The sequence below is a fragment of the Galeopterus variegatus genome, unplaced genomic scaffold, assembly GCF_000696425.1.
Source record: "Galeopterus variegatus unplaced genomic scaffold, G_variegatus-3.0.2 Scaffold7287, whole genome shotgun sequence".
Taxonomy (NCBI): domain Eukaryota; kingdom Metazoa; phylum Chordata; class Mammalia; order Dermoptera; family Cynocephalidae; genus Galeopterus; species Galeopterus variegatus.
In genome coordinates, this window is record NW_007733398.1 from 7,296 (window position 1) to 25,542 (window position 18,247).

General features: G+C 37.5%; 1 pseudogene; it reads left to right on the forward strand.

Annotated features, from left to right (window-relative positions):
* LOC103607268 overlaps nt 1-445 on the forward strand; it is a 3,386-nt pseudogene extending 2,941 nt beyond the window's left edge.
* Nucleotides 446-18,247: the final 17,802 nt, after the last annotated feature.

The following is an 18,247-nucleotide window of genomic DNA, read 5'->3' on the forward strand; positions in this document are numbered from 1 at the left end:
GAGAGAAGGGGCCTTTGTGCTTAGGCCATCAGGATTTCTCAGGAGCAGGGGCAAGAGGGAGGTCGGGGCCCAGAGGACCGAGGGAGTCTGAAGTCTACTTGAGCCGAGGGAAAGGAAAGGCCTTCCTGGTCAAGAACTGTCAATGGGAAGACTGGGGAGGTAGAAGATGCTTGATAATGTTACAATCTTTAGGTAAAAGTTATTTCAATGAATACATACTCAGATAGATAAATTATAATTTATATTTGCATACTACTACTCTAAATTTGGTTTCTTTTCCTCTTTTCTTTTTCTTTTCTTGTTTAAAATTTGTCTAGTTTATTTTCACATATTATAATAAACATAGAAAATGCCAAATATAAGATAAATTTGTAGGATCTTACTCTTGTTATATTGACTAAACTGGAAAACTGCTTTTTTTTTTTTTTCTTTTTAGGGAGACTAATGCAATTATATATGCTGTAAAGAAGTAAGGACCCATTGCAAATCACCAGGAAATCATTAAAAAATAGGAAAGAAGCAATCTTTAATAAATCACAAGGAGAAGTATTCCATCTTAAAGGAGCTAGCTTATGAATTTGATTTTAGTACTATTACTTATGAACATTAATTTCATTATGAATCGTTGTAATTTACTTTCTCCCTAGGAAACAAAGTTCTGTTTGTCTTGGCTTATATTTCCATTTTATTTTTAATAGCCTCATTTCATTTTTGACATGTAAAAATATTTATACTGCTGGGAGGTCTGGTATTTTTGTACTCTTGGTGTGAGGAGTAACTGCCTCAGTAATGACTGTGAAATCAGATCTTATTTATGTTCACGCCCAGGAATGCAGGAACCTATGCAGTGTCCCTGAATCAATTATGATGATCAGATGGTGAAACTGGAATTGAACTTTCACATCAATATTGGCTTTTCTGCAAAAAGTACTAATTCTAAGAAGTTCGTACTTTCATTGGGAGAATGCTTTTGCTGTTATGGAATTCTAAAGTTGGAACCATCTAAAATTTCCGTTTCTGATCATTTTGAGGTAAATACTCCCATGATTTGGGCTTCTTTTCTAAGTTTAGTCTCCTAGTCTCAATTCCTATTCCTCCTGCCATTGTTCCAACCTGATTGTCTTGTCTCTTCTATTGCAGTCTATCACTTATTAATTCATCTCTCAGTTTCCAATCTCCTCTCCCCAAAACCTCCTCTGTATCTGTATTGTTCAGCCATATAACAAATCACCCAAAACCAAAGTGGCAGAAACTACATCGTTTTTCATGATCTTCCGAAGCTGATCATATCACGTTCTCTGTGGAACCTTTCTCCCTACTCCCAAACACCTTGGCAATTACCACCTCCCCTCAAATCCTCCCCTATTATCTTTTATTGGTCTGTCACTATCATGAATATAACAATACAGTTTCTACTTTCTTAATTTGTTCATTAGTTTTTAAACAAGCAGTTAAGAATTTAACTTTTTAAAATTTAAAACATATTATTTCAATTTTCAGTAAAACACACGCACATTAAAATTTGCACTTAGCAAAGATGTTGTGCCTCACAGTTTGCATGTTACACTGTTATAAATTTTAAGCATAAATATAAATTCCCCATTGGTTTTATGATGTTTTGTAAATTCTGTATAGGTAATGCACTCATTGTCTGCACCAGCAGAAGAGAGCTCCTACCACCCCTGCTCTCTTGCTGTGTCACTGTGCTTTTGTAAGCATGAAAATTTACACATACATATACATATATATGTTCATGTGTGTATGTTTGCATGTTTTTACTCTAGTCAGGGCATGAAGAAATAATAAAGGCCTTCTATATAACAATGGGACAAAGTTACTCTCTGAAAATAAAATTGATCAAAAACAAAAACAAAACAAAACAAAAAACCCCAAACAAAGCAAAACAGAAAATAGAAAAACAGAACAAAACAAAAAAACCCTGCAGTGAGATAGAACATTCCAATGGATGAACAGTCAATCCCTCATGAGAATAACCTTGTGCAACTCTTGCACAGAGCCAGTGACGTTACCTGGCGTTTTAGTAATTTGGTCAATTGTGTTACCCTCTTCTTTTTTAAAAATTTTAAAATATTTAATCGACAAAGATTTAAGGTATACAATATGATGATTTGATGTAGGTATACATTGTGTAATAATTATCACAATTCACAATCAAATTAATTAACACATCCATCACACTACCCATGCATGGGTTCTTTGAGCGTAACTGGCAGAAGATTGAGCTGACAAATAACTTTTTATCATTTAGTAAACATAGTCAAAATATCTTGATACTATCATCATTAGATTGGGAAAGGGGAATTTATCTGCTTAATTTATTGAGCACATCCTTTCTAAGCCTTTCGATTGACTTCTGGATTCTTAGTGGAACTGCATACCAAAGGGAGTGGAGTAATAAATTGAAAAATGCTCATTACTATTTATTGATTCACTTATTTATGCAATGGAGACTTGTTCAATATCACTTTCCTGCACAGGATGCTAAGTTCTCTGTAAAACATCCCTTTTCTCATCCAATGCAGAGTACGACGATTGTTCATTGAAAGCTCAACTTACACAGTTTGAATCGGGGTTGCTTTCTCAGAAGAGAGGATGTCAGAATCAAGAACAAGTGCAAGATAACTGGATAAAATATTCATGTGTGTGGGACTTGCGGTGGATGGGAGGAAAGAAGCAAGGGCACGATTTGAGGCAAAAAGCAGCATTTGAAAAATCAGGGAGGTGAGAGAGACCCTGGCTTGTTCTGAACAAGTTGTTCACTGAGGCTGTGTGGTGCAGGTGACCTGAGAATGGGGCAGGTGAGCCTGGAGATAGATAGGAAGCAGATTATGCAGAAATTTATGTGACATATGCAGACTTCTGAATTTTACCCTGAGGCTGTTGGAAACCAATGAGTGGTTTTGGCCAGAAATGGTATGATGAGATTTTGTGTTCCCTCGCTAGATGCATCTCCAAATGTAAATCACTTGGCATTCTCGTTTATAAATGAGTAAACATCGGCAATGCTTGGCATGAAGCAATCTTTCAGAACCTGGCTTATCTCAGTTTGCAGGAGAAACAAATGTCCTACGTCTGATTGTCCTTCTGAGGCCCTACCTGTCTTTGATATCTCTGTAGCTGTAGATTTGTATGTTTCTAAATCATTCTGTCATGTTAAAAATTTCAGCTCAAGAACCACTGAGATCTGGCTGTTTACTAGAGTGATTTGTGAGAAGGTTTAACATCAAATTTATTCATGCAATGTCTTGATTACCTTAATTAATTTTATCATAAATATTTGCTGATCATACCTATGTAAATAGATTTTTAGAGCAACTTCTTTGTGAAAATAAAAACGTTCTTTGAAGGTCATTGTCAAATTGGCCAGCTTTGTTGAGAGCTTATCACAGGGTTGGTTAGCAAAGGTTCATAGAGATTGGCCTTGTTTATAATAATACATAAACAAATGAGCTGTCGTGAAGGTTTCTTTTTTAATATATATTAAAGATAAATTTTGGGGCTGGCCCGGTGGTGCACTCGGCAGAGTGCGGCGCTTGGGAGTGTGGCGGCACTCCCGCCGAGGGTTCGGATCCCATATAGAGACTGGTCGGCTCACTGGTTGAGCCGGTGCGGGCGCGACACCGAGGGTTGCGATCCCGTTACCGGTCACGAAAAAAGACAAAAAGGAGGAAAAAAAAAAAAAAAGATAAATTTGACATTCTTCACTTATTACCTTCAAGTGAAAGACTCTCGGATCCAGCATCCTCAGTACTCAGCCCTCTTTCAACTCTTACCAATTCAGTTTGTCTAGGTCCTACACCACCTTGCAATATAATTTTTCTTCCTTTAGCAGGCTGAGCAGAAGCCCGGTGGGACTATGCTGTAACTTGATCATAATTACTGATTTGGAAGCCAGAAAAGAAGATCATGATGGGGTCACATGTGGCCTTGTGTTATAGTGGCTTCCACATGATCTTCATAAAATAAGGGAGCAGTAGCGTCCTCATAGGAAGGAGCAGGCAGCTTTGTAAACCAAGAGGATTCAAAGGGATCTGAGTTTTCTAGGTTTCTTAATTTATCAGTCCAGATGACCTGATTTAAAGTCTAGATCCGCTCCTTCCCACCTAGGGCCCTAAACTTGGCGTTGCCTCTTGCTGTGACAGAATTCAACCTTCTATGCTACTCATATAATTAAGGTCTGGACCTCACGGTCAGCTATCCTTTTCTCTGACATCAAACATAGCTCTGTTTATCTTCTGCTCAGGAGGTCTTCTGACTTTCACACTTTGCCTTTAACTTAAATAAGCATTCTTAGCTTCATTTTGTCTTTTCGAAGTACACTAATGAAACTGGGGAACTTCCATCAGATTCCATTTTCTTTATAATCAGTAATTTCTCTTAATCTTGCAAATGCCTGAGATATTGCACAGGCCCATGTACTCCCTTCTACCTGCATCCAGGCCCAGTTGACCACTGGTGAAAACTTTAACAATCGCAAAGCTACAGTGTGTCAGGGTCCATTCATTCCCCTCCTACCAGCAGGTAAGGGGTTCTCACTGCCAGCTGGCTGCTGGGTGTTCCAGCTCTAAAAATGCCATTTTAGAATCTGCTTCCTCAGATAAATTCACCATAGGTTGAATTTCCTGGGAAAAAGACTTGGGTTGAAATGTGTGTAATGGAGATTTGTTCATTGTGAAGGAGTAAAAGGAGTCAGCCCCCCCAGAGAGAGAAGGTGACCTGTGATGCATCAGCAACATGAGCCTTAGAGGACGCTAGGGAAGCCCTGGAGCTGTGACTGATTTCAAAGTTATCCCTCTTTAAGGATTTCCATGCCCCTCATCCATCATGGGCTCAGTGTGTCCCCACGGAAGGAGCATGATCTTGGGTGAGGTGATATTTTCGGGAGAGGGCAATTCCCAGAGAAGGACTCTGCTGAGAGCTGTCAGCCAGTCAACATTCCAGAAGATGGGAGAATGAATGTCTTAGTAATGAAATGAGGATTTAGGTGCTTCACCATAGCCTTCCTCACTTAACACACTTTTAACCACATAACCCACTCTGGTAAGCCTTTCAGTAGAGAAGGGGAAAAATTATGTCTGTGAAAACCCAGTACCAGGTACTACGTTGTCGATTATTTTGAAGGAATTACTGTTTTCTTTCAGAGGATTTTTGAAAGGAAATGTTTAGTCTGAAACTAAGAAAAAATTCATTTCTGAAGGGAGATGCGCACACACACACACACACACACACATGCTCACACATGCACACACACCCTCCATCTTTCACTCAGTTAATATCTTTGACTTTTTAGAGAATTGCTTTTCCCAATTGCAGCACTGGAGAAGTGAGTTTTCTGTCATCATTAAACTGTTTGCAAAGCTATTCATTTTGTCAGCAATTAACTTTCAATAGTGTGTACTGATCTCTTTAAAATTCCACTGTGTGTTTCTAAAAGTCTTCAAAAATGTCATTTGCCTTCTACATGCATTAATGGAACCCTAATATTATCAACATTCTCAAGATCCAATAAGATTCCATGATTTCCATTTCTATTTTCCAGTCCCTCTGAATTAGTCATCTTGAAATACATCAAAGAAGAGTACTTTGGGGCCGAAATATTTTGCTTTCACACACGACTCCCTTTGACATTTTAATTTTTAGAAAGTTTCACATATTAAAATAAGATTTGTGTTAAGAGTCTTGAGATAAGAGATAGGCAAAGGAGAAATCACAAACTGGAATAAGCAGAAAAACAAATCTGAGTACATTGTTTCATATTTTCTTGAATCAGTGTCTTAGTCCTGAGAATAGGTCACTTTGGTTAAACAGTTACGTGCCATTCCAGAAGTGCCATTACGGATGGGCTCCCATCAAGGCTAGGTCTCTGTACAAATATTTAATAAGAGCTTTTCTCTGAAAAGCAAAAGAAAATAAAGGTTAATGTCTGGAGTTGTCTATACGCTATTTTCTGGAGTCTCTGAAACATCTTCAGTTGGAATAGCCTGGCTATGGCAATCTTACAGATTTTTCTGGATTGCAGTTTGCATGTACAAGGTTTGTACAAATATAAGTCCTGAATGGTGATTTTTCTTCAAGGCCAAGATCACCAGAATGCAGGGTATTAAAAAAAAGGCAGCTTCAATTTTTAATTTTTCCAAGACGTGTGGAAGAAAAATAAATAAATAAATAATTAAAGCTGAAAATGTTCGTCTGGAGATTCACAACCAGATACTGGAGGAAATTGAAAATTTAGGATTGAGTTCAGATAATAAAAACTCAAAAACAATGGACAGGGATAGAATCTAATAACAGGTGTACTATAGTTGTGTGTGTGTGTGTGTGTGTTTCTGAAAAATAATTCTTCTCTCTCCAAGTCCACCCTTTCTACCAAAGCTATTTATGACAAGACTAATTCATTTGCAAAATAAGTTTAGTCTCTGGCTTGATTATATGCGTAAAGTGCAGCAAGAATAGTGATTTATTATATAGGACTTTTATAAGCAATCTTATAAAATCTGCAAAAGACACTTAGGGCCTGGGAAGCCAAGCCAAGGATTTGACTCACTCTCTGATGACCTGTNTTGACAAAACACCTAAGAAGATGATAAAATCTCCAAAATTGAACTCAGAACTGGGAATTCCATTCAGTCATAATTTTAAAATGTATATAAAAGCATGTAAAAAGACCAATTGAGAGACTATGGGAGATCAGGGAAAATCCCATTTTTTTTTTACTTTTAGGAAAACAGCTAATAAATAGCAAGTTTAATTAGTTATTTATTAAACAACTTATAAATGTCCCATATCAACATGTTTTCAGAATCTTAGAATGTTACAGATGACAAAGACATGCTCCTTTTTTATCTTTATATTTTGATTCTTGATTAATTAGGGTTGCTGAATTAATCCCTCATTATAATAATCACTTTTCCTTTGGCTTACCTCTTTATTATATTTCCTGTTTGAAACTCCATCCAGTTTGTAACCATTATATTTTCCCCAACAGGAATATTAACAGAATCAATCTTCAACTTTGTCAAAGAAATTTCTTTGTAAGGACTTCAACTTCAATATTTTACATCAGTGGTAGGCGATTTTCTTTTTTCTGTAAGTGGCCAGATAATAAATATTTTTGGCTTTACAGGCCATAAGCTTTCTGTCTCAACTAAACTTTGGTGTTGTTACCTGAAAGCAGCCGTAGACATCATGTAAAGAAAAGAACATGGCTGTGTTTCCATCAGAATATATTAATGGATACAGAAATTTGAATTTCACATATTTTTCATGTACCACCAAACATTCTTTTTTCTCTCTTTTTTTCTTTTTATATCAAGATATATCAAGGAAATAAGATGAGATTTCAACAGGATATTTAAACTGAGGTATCCACAAGCTACCAAGATATCCTGCGTAAAAAATTTTTAAATCAGATTATTATATATATAAGGCAGAAAATTTTCAGATATATTTCCTAGACATTACTAGATATCTTCCCATCAATTACTAAATAGGATCCGAGTGGGGAAAGATAGGGAATATGTGCATAAGTGTCCTAGGAGAGAGGTGTTGCCACACTGTGTAGTCTAAGAGGCTGCCATGTCTTTCACTTCAACCTTAGTAAGGGGCTTCTGAGAGACCACTAAGAGAACTTAAAATGTACTCTTAAGACATTCCAAAATGGTGCTTGATTAAAACCCCAAATTAAGGCAGTCTTTGGAAGCAAACAGAAGCAACTGCTCTGGGATCTACCCACACTTCCAGAACTGTGAGCTCCAGGGCACATGAGTGTTTCCTAGGCTCATCTACACTAAGAAGGAGAGAGAGCAGGCATGGAGTCCTCTTAGGTCCTGTCAAAGAGCCATCCAGAAGGGTCTAGAATACCTCAAGGAGAATCTGAGGATGAATGCTTAGGATCAAGAAAGAAGAAGCATCCTAAATAAGCAATCAAAAGAGTGAAGAGACAACCTGAAAAATGGGAGAAAATATTTGCAAACTATGCATCTGACAAGGGATAAATATCCAGAACATACAAAGAACCCAGACAACTCAATAGGAAAAAAAACGAATAATTTGATTACAAAATGGGCAAATGACCTACATAGACATTTCTGAAAAGAATACATACAAATGGCCAAGGAGTATATGAAAAAATGCTCGTCACTAATCATCAGATAAATGCAAATTGAAACAACAATGAGATATCATCTTGCCCCTGTTAGAATGGTTATTCACCAAAAGACAGAAAATAAATGCTGCTGAAGATGCAGAGAAAGGGTTCTCTGCCCAAAGTAATGTGTGCTCTGGGATGAATGGTTTGTTTCTAACGCTAAAATTTTAAGTATTCACTGCTTTATCAGGAAAAATCCAGAAAATAATATGGTCATTTTAATATATAAAAATAAGTTTGTGCTGGAACTGTAAGCAACCAATAAATGATAGATACGGTAGTTCTTATGGGGTGAGAAGGCATAAAATGGGCAAATGGAGCAGGTATATTGAGGTCCTAGAATATCATTCTATTGAATCTAGGGCTTAGGGTAGAAATATAAGCGTGTCTTAAAATATTCAAGGTGAGAAATGGCAGAATTGTATAATTCTTTTGAAATTAGCATGGATTAGAAGGAGCAGAATTTGGAGACCATTGCAGAAAAGCAGGTGGTAGCTAACGAGGGCACCCATTAGCGCTGCACGGCAGGGAAGCGGTCGTTCTCGCTCAATACGATGAATACTTTGTCTAAAGGGTGAAATGTCCTGAATCTATTGTAGGATTGAATTGCAGCTCCAGGGAGCGTTGTTAAATATAATCAAAGCTCTGATCAGATAAATGAGAATTCATCATTATTGACTTAAGTGAGTTGTTGTAAAATGGAATAATTTTCTGGTTCTCAGATAAATGAGAATTCATCATTATTGACTTAAGTGAGTTGTTGTAAAATGGAATAATTTTGTGGTTCTTTAAAAATTTTAGATTATTCTAATTTGAAGTTCTATAAAAAACTCAAAATTATCAGTAGTATCGTAACTAACCCTTGTGCACCAAGCTCCCAAAATAAAAGAAGAATCCATGATCTCAGATATTTTAAATAAGAAAACAATTGCAGATAACATTTAAATCTTCTCTGTTCTCCAGTTTTATAATACTCCATCCCTCCCTTAAAATATGGTTTTATCCTCATAAATGTTCTATGCAAAGGTCTCAAAGTATTTTTATCTATTGCATTTCTCAAGGTTTTTTTTTTTCACTTTAACATCAATTCACTGGAATTGATTTTTGTGTAAGTAGCCGTGGATATGTACATGAATATCAAATATTCCCAGCACCATATATTAAAAACACCGCTCATTTACCCTCTATTCTCTGAGACCATGTTTTTATAGATTAAATGTTAATATATCTGCGGTGTTTCTCTGGGCTGATTATTTTGTTCCACTGGTCTAGTTGCCTATTTCTGCACAAATACCATGCTGTCCAAATTGTAACTTTACAGTAAGTAGGTTGAGTCTTCTCCTTTTGTTTCCCTTCTTCAAAAGTTTCTTGTTTATTCTTGGCTCTTTGCATTTCTTTGTGATTTTTATGTCAGCTTGGCAAGATTTATCATATTAGAGATTTGACTGGAAAAATTTGGTAGGGTTTGAACAGAAATTGCATTGCTAAGGTATTGAATCTTTCCATGGATTTAAATGGTGTATTCTTCTATTATATATGACAGATTTTGGGGGGATGAGGACTAGAAAAATGTAAACTGATCTTGTAAACAACAAACTTGTTTATAACCCTGGTAATGTTCTAATAATTATCCACAGATGCTCTGGGATAGTCCACATATATAATGATAATGTTTATAAATAGTAAGACAATTTTATTTTATGCTTCAATACATATAACTTTTCTTTGTTTTTCTTCTCTTCATGAATTTGCCAGGGGGCCGAGCCCGTGGCGCACTCGGGAGAGTGCGGTGCTGGGAGCGCAGCAGTGCTCCCTCCCCGGGTTCAGATCCTATATAGGGATGACGGGTGCGCTCAGGGGATGGGCCATAATAATCATATACATTGTATACTGACAAAATAAAAATTTAACGAAAAAAAAGAAAAAAAATTTTTTTAGATTATTCTAATTTGAAGTTCTATAAAAAACTCAAAATTATCAGTAGTATCATAACTAACCCTTGTGCACCAAGCTCCCAAAATAAAAGAAGAATCCATGATCTCAGATATTTTAAATAAGAAAACAATTGCAGATAACATTTAAATCTCCTCTGTTCTCCAGTTTTATAATACTCCATCCCTCCCTTAAAATATGGTTTTTTCCTCATAAATGTTCTATGCAAAAGTCTCAAAGTATTTTTATCTATTGCATTTCTCAAGGTTTTTTTTTTTCACTTTAACATCAATTCACTGGAATTGATTTTTGTGTAAGTAGCCGTGGATATGTACATGAATATCAAATATTCCCAGCACCATATATTAAAAACACCGCTTATTTACCCTCTATTCTCTGAGACCATGTTTTTATAGATTAAATGTTAATATATCTGCGATGTTTCTCTGGGCTGATTATTTTGTTCCACTGGTCTAGTTGCCTATTTCTGCACAAATACCATGCTGTCCAAATAGTAACTTTACAGTAAGTAGGTTGAGTCTTCTCCTTTTGTTTTCCTTCTTCAAAAGTTTCTTGGTTATTCTTGGCTCTTTGCATTTCTTTGTGATTTTTATATTGGCTTGGCAAGATTTATCATATTAGAGATTTGACTGGAAAAATTTGGTAGGGTTTGAACAGAAATTGCATTGCTAAGGTATTGACTCTTTCCATGCATTTAAATGGTGTATTCTTCTGTTATATATGACAGTTTTGGGGGGGATGAGGACTAGGAAAATGTAAACTGATCTTGTAAACAACAAACTTGTTTATAACCCTGGTATGTTCTAATAATTATCCACAGATGCTCTGGGATAGTCCACATATATAATGATAATGTTTATAAGTAGTAAGACAATTTTATTTTATGCTTCAATACATATAACTTTTCTTTGTTTTTCTTCTCTTCATGAATTTGCCAGGGGGCCGAGCCCGTGGCACACTCGGGAGAGTGTGGCACTGGGAGCGCAGCAGCACTCCCTCCGTGGGTTCAGATCCTATATAGGGATGACCAGTGCGCTCAGAGCGCTCACTGGCTGAGCGCGGTGTGGCTGGTCTCAAAAAGGACAAAAAAAAAAAAAAAAAAAAAAAGAATTTGCCAGGACCCCACACACATATTGAGTAAAAGTGGATATGGTGCCCATCCTTTCCTTTTTCCACATATCCAAGAAAAAGATTTCAATATTTCACTGAGTGTATTTTCTCTTTTTCATTTCTTGTAGCTGTGTTGTACCAAAATAGAAATGTTCCTTATTTTTAATTATGAGTGGACATTTAGTATTACAAACTAATTGTTCCACATTGATTGAGATAATCCTGGTTTTTCTCTATTATTCTTTTAAGGTGGTGAATCAATGATTTTAAAAATAGTTCTAACTGCACTTTGAGAACTGTCCGGCTACTGCGGTGGCGGCTGGTCTCAAAAAGGAAAAAAAAAAAAAAAAAAAAAAAAAAAAAGAATTTGCCAGGACCCCACACACATATTGAGTAAAAGTGGATATGGTGCCCATCCTTTCCTTTTTCCACATATCCAAGAAAAAGATTTCAATATTTCACTGAGTGTATTTTCTCTTTTTCATTTCTTGTAGCTGTGTTGTACCAAAATAGAAATGTTCCTTATTTTTAATTATGAATGGACATTTAATATTACAAACTAATTGTTCCACATTGATTGAGATAATCCTGGTTTTTCTCTATTATTCTTTTAAGGTGGTGAATCAATGATTTTAAAAATAGTTCTAACTGCACTTTGAGAACTGTCCGGCTACTGCGGTGGCTAGGAGCCTGCGGTGGCTGGGAGCCTGCTCTGGCTGGGCTCACGTCTCGAATCCTGCTCAGAGTGCCAATTGTCATGCTAGGCAACCATGCTGGTTGTCGTGTATCTTTCACCTGCCAGTAATCCTGCACCGACTGGGCCGATGGTTGAGCTAGGGCTGGGTCTGGAACTCCCAGAACCCTTAAGCCCATTCACAGACTGGGTCACAAACCCTTCACATGCCAGGCTGGGTCTCCAGACCCCTTCTATGAGCTAGGCAACTGGCCACATGGTCCTTGGAAGCTGCAAGTCTGGGAAAACATGGCCCTGCAGGGAGGGTGCCCGAGGCAGTAAAAACCAGCCAAAGTGGCTCCACCTTGCAGGTGCACGTACTCCACCCAGACAGTGTTTACTGAACCCCCCTGAACTGGCTCTGAGGTGAGGGGAGCCTGACCAAATTATTCCATTTTCCCAAAAATAACTAACGACAACTTTGTCATGATATATATTTTGCTGTATTTTCATGGCTAATATTTTCATTAGGATTTTAATATCATATTTGTGAATGTGACTGGCTTCTCCTTTTCCTTTTTTGTAAGGCCTATGTAAGGCATTTTTAAATCAATCTTATGGTGACATAAAAAAACAAAAGAAAACTACCTAATAAGCAGAACACTTCCTATTTTTATTTTATTTTTTTTTCATTTCTCTGGAGGAATGTATAAGTTTGGCATTGTTTCTTCCTTAAATGCTTAGTAAAATTTTGGGGTGAAGCTATGTGTGGCTAAAGTTCTTTGTGGAATAATTCTGATTGAAAATACTACATTCTCGGGCTGGCCCGGTGGCGCACTGGAGAGTGCACCGCTTGGGAGCGCGGTGGCGCTCCCGCCACGGGTTCGGATCCCATGTGGAGACTGGTTCCCGCTCACTGGCTGAGCGCGGTGCAGGTGCAACACCGAGGGTTGCGATCCCGTTGCCAGTCCCCAGTACGGGTGCGACATCGAGGGTTGCGATCCCGTTACCAGTCAGTAAAAAAGACAAAAAGGAAAAAAAGAAAAGAAAAGAAAATACTACATTCTCTATTTCAAGATTAGACCAATTATCCATTTAAATGTCATGCCAAATATAAGAATAATATTATTTCTATTGCATGCAGTGGCGCTACTGCCCTTGGACAGGCAAGAAGGAACTCTCTGTTCAGTTATGCGTATGATAACTGATTCATCCCAGTTTGCCAGGGACTATCCCAGTTTTTAATCTTGAAAGTCCTTGCATCCCACTAAACTCCTCAGTCCAGTGCAAACCACACAAGTTAGTTACCCGAACATTGCCTACTTGGCAACTCTGAATGTTAACGGGATTTATATATCAAGCATAATAGCTACAAAATTGACTTAGAAATGAAAAAGAGAAGAACAAAAATATTGCCAAGGCTAATAATAGATACAGAAAAAGGAAAATGAGATACAAGCTGTGCTATTTAAAGTTTATACAATAAAATAAACAAAACAATTTTATGTTTTTATTTAAAGACGTAATCTAAGAAAATGTTTCTGAAATTACAAAATGTCTTACCTCTATAAAATTAAGGGTTCATTGCGTGCTGGGAAAACCAATCCAGAATGATTAATATAAGAAGATCCTAGCTAAGTTATCCAATTAAAAAACAAACAAGCAAACACTCAGTATCCTAAAGAAAGGTGACAAATCTGTATAAATTAACCTAAGATTTAATGCAATTTCAATCAGAATCTTATTTTTTAAAATTTAAATTGGCAACCTAATTCCTAAATTTGCAGGTATGTGTAAGGACTAAAGAGTTGAGACACCCTTAAAAAGTAAGTCGGCAGGCTCATAACTAATATGAAGCTATAATAATTAAGCCATTTTAGTATACATTTAGTTCTACTTAATTATGCTAACAGAGAATAAACCCAAGACTGGCCTGACCATGTATGGAAACTTGATTTACAACAGGGTTATCATTGCTGATCAATGCGAAAATGTTGAGCTCTTAAGTAAATCTTGCTAACAAACAGGAACTGCAGCTCCTTGGAAAAATATTTGATTCTAGGGTTAGAGTAGGATGGCCCAACATGATCCTAAAATATTGTGTCATGCCAGANAGAAAGTCAGATGGGAGCATGGCACAAACACACAGGAGCCAGACTGAGGAGGCCATCAGCTCTCACAGGCCAAATCTGGAAGGATAAGAACTCCAAAATAATGAAGTCCAGTAATGGATTATAAATCATTAAATATAGAAACGTATAGTTAGTCAACAAGAAACAGATAAATAAAAACAGACAAATAAAAAGATGAATACATACATACAGAAGAGTGGAGGATCCTATTGAAAGGTGACTACTAAATTTGGAATGAGTCCTGGAGCTGGAAAATCATCCCATTCCAATCATTATGGTTAGGTTTAGATCAAGCAAAAGTCATCAGTGCACGCTCTATATAGGAAGACGTTTTCATGAGATCAAAACATTTGCATGGTGCTAAAATGTTCTCTCATTCACTATTTACATTAGCTGAGAATAAGATTAACAGCAACATTTTAAAACAAAAAGTAAATGAGCAGTGGAGAATTGGGGCAACACTTTTACCTAGTGACCACAGTGTCAGCCATGAACACATGTCCCTCCAGATGTGAAACCTTGAAACCCTGAGACACACCATGAACATCTAAACCCATTCCAGTCATGAGGAAACATCACACACTAAATGAGGGGCATTTTCTTTATAAAGGGGATGGGTTCTGTCTTCTTCAAACATGTCCATGCTATCAAAGACACAGAAAAGCTTTGGGAATGTCACAGGCTAAAGACACATGACAACTCTGTAGGATCTGAGCTAGAGATTGAATTCTGTTACTAGCATGGGCAAATGCTGTGGAGAACATGATTAGGCCACTTGAGAAAAGTGGTAACTGGTAATAGATTAGATAAAAGTATTGATTCAATATAAATTTATAAATTTGATAACTGCTATGGCTATGTAAGTACTATCTCTATTCTGAGGAAATACATAGATGTATTTAGAGGTAAAGAGCCATAATTAATGTAATTTGTAAATGCATGTATCCATATAGATGTGTGCATGTTTATATACATATATAATTTGGACGTATGCGTAATAGTAAACTGGGTGAAGAGTATGAGTTTTCTTTGCATTACTTTTATTTTTGGCAATACTCTAAATTTGAAATTATTTTCAAATAATTTTTTTAACTGATAAATAGTGCTAGAATAAATTCCAAGTTTATTTTAAAATAGTGACTTTTATCTTTATGACACAATATACACAAATTGCATTCTATTAAAGTCTTTTAAACAATTTTTTTTAATCATAATTGATTATATACATTTTTGGGGTTCAAAATTGACATATGTTGATCAAATCAATATAACTAGCATATATATATTGTTAAAAATCATACGTATTCTTTATGCCCCTTGTCCAATCTCTCCCCTCCCCCCTCTCCCTCTCCCTCTCCCACCTCTAATTACCCTAGATTTCTTCTCTCCTTCTGAAAGAGTAATGGTTACTCTGTTGATTTGTTGCCTAGATGCTCTGCCCAATGCTGAGAGGTGTGATCAGGTCCCCCAATATTATCATAGAGCAGATGCTTCTTCTGTCACTCTGGAATGGGCTTTGTGGAGAGAGACATCCTCTTCTTTTCTTTATCTCTGCTGGTGACTCTCCTTGTGTCAATGCACTCCAGTGGCTGGCGGGCCATCTGTGTGGTGGTTGTGGCATCTAGCCGCTTTTGCAGCAGCCACCTCATCCCTCTCTTGAACAATGAATTACTTGACCAAATTTTAGGACTTTACCTTAATCCATTTTTCCTTTTCAATTTTAATTTTAATTCCTTAACTGACCAAAAAAAATGGTTTATATTTATTGTGTGTGATGTGCTGCTTTGAAATATGCCTATGTTACGGAATGGCTAAATCAAGCTAATTAACGCATGCATTCCCTCACATACTTATCATTTTCACAGTGTGATACCTTAATCCATTCTCAGTTTCATGGGCTGCCATTGTCTGGCCCAGTGTTCTTCTTGACTGATTCTGTCAGTTACTGTATCTGCTACTTCTGTCAGACTAAAGTTGTGGCATCTAGCTGCTTTCACAGCAGCTGTGGCTATTGTGGTGGCTGTGGTGGGCCACCCACATGGAGGTGATGTTTTTGGCATTCTCCTTGGCAGGTGGTGTTCCTGGTTATGGGAGGGGGGTCTGGTCCCTGGCTCCATGCCTTAGGTCCATATTAAAGTCTTAATATAAAAGGAAAGTCGGGCCGGCCCGGTGGCGCACTGGATAGTGCACCGCTTGGGAAGCGCGGCGGCGCTCCCGCCCGAGGGTTCGGATCCCACATACAGACCGGTTCCCACTCACTGGCTGAGTGAGGCATGGGAGCAGCACCGAGGGTTGCAATCCCGTTGCCGGTCCTGGTCCGGTACGGGGGCGACACGGTACGGGGGCGACACTGAGGGTTGCGATCCATTGCCGGACATGGAAAAAGACAAAAAAAAAAAAGGAAAGTCCATAGAAATTTATATGACAGTATAAAAATTGAAGAATTGTATTTTTATTGCTGTGAGCATTTCATTCTGAGGAATACAAGCTAGAGAAACTTGCACGTGCACCAAGAAACATGCACAAGAATGTTTAAATATTTATAGCTGCCTGATGGTAGTTACATAAACAAAACAAACTGAAAACAACCCACACTCCACCACCAATGAAATGGACAATTTACGAAATATACACTAAGTGGAATAGTATACTGCATGTAAAATACTTGTTTTTAGTCTCTGTGCAACAGTATCAATGGATATTAGAAACACAGGTTAAGGAAAAATAAAAGCAAGTTGCAGAAGAATTCATTCACTATAACTTAATAACGTGAAACCCAGATCTGCACACACATGCATGCACACACGTCCATTGTGGGGCAGCATAAGGGAACACATGGTAAAGCTATAGAGAATCCTACAATGGGTCGTTGATGCTCAAATGTTAGGTTATGTTTAGTCTTTATGCTGGAGGCAGACTGTAGGTTCCAAAGATAGACACACTGATACACAGCTCATACTATATGCTCTTATTACAATATGATGCTGAAACATGTCAGCTGAGGGGTAGTGTCTGTGTTCCCTTTCCTTTATCCTGGGTGGACCATTGAAGTGGCGTCCACCAATAGAGCACCATGGCGGTGCCGCAATCTGACTTCTGAGGCGAGGTGATAATAGCTGATCTCTGTCTCTCTCTCTCTCTTTCTCTCTTTTTCTCTTTCTCTCTTTCTCTTCTTTCTCACCCCCTCTCTATCTGTGCCTTTGAAGCCCTGAGCCACCTTACATAGGGCTACCATGATCTCATTAGCCACCATGCTAGAAAGACCACGTAGAGGGAACCCGCACATGGAGATGCCCCCAGAAACCCCAGCTGCTTCAGGCCTCAGTGTTTTTAATCATCCCACCAGATGCCAGATGTGTGAAAGACGAGCTCACAGAGGACGGCAGCTCCAACCTTTGAATCTTTCGGCTGAGACTCCATGCATTGCAAAACAGAGACAAGCCATCCCCACCGTGCCCTGTCTAAATTTCTGAAACAGAGAAGTCATGAGCATAATAAATGGTTGTTTTACACCACTATGTTTTGGGGTAATTTGTTCATGCATCCATAGTAACTGGTACATTGCCTTACACATATTTTATTGAATGATTCCCTTGTATCTACTTAATATTTAATAAAAACAATTTTAAAAAGGCAATAGAAAAATGTGTACAGAATTTTGAGGGAAAAAAATCTGCACACATTTTATTCTCAACCAATGTATTTTTCAGGTGTAAAATCAAAACAAAACACAGAATTTTTAGGTATGAAAGGGCTCGCTGAAACTTCATGAACTCATTTACTATAGAGAAAAGAACATTACGGGCTCGCTGAAACTTCATGAACTCATTTACTATACAGAAAAAAACATTACTTTTTCAGTAGTTCACTCACGTAACTTGAAATATATTGCATGTGAAAATAATTTGCAAATTTTATTAGGAAATCTAAGATTGTTCCATACTTAGGCACTCAGCATCCTACAAGCACAACACACTGTGTTTTTGATCCTCCCTAAAATTATTCTGCTCATGTAACCTTCATTCTTCACCATCCGCGAAGAAGTTACCTTTGGTTGAGACAGAAAATCACCTGAGAAAACCTAAGAAAACTAGGTGATGCCCTTGTTCAACATCATTTGGTTTTATTTTCCACACTCTGAGCGTGAACTATTCATATTCACATAGTCTGACAGCCACCACCGTCTCGCATTCTCTACTTTTTCCTCAGTAT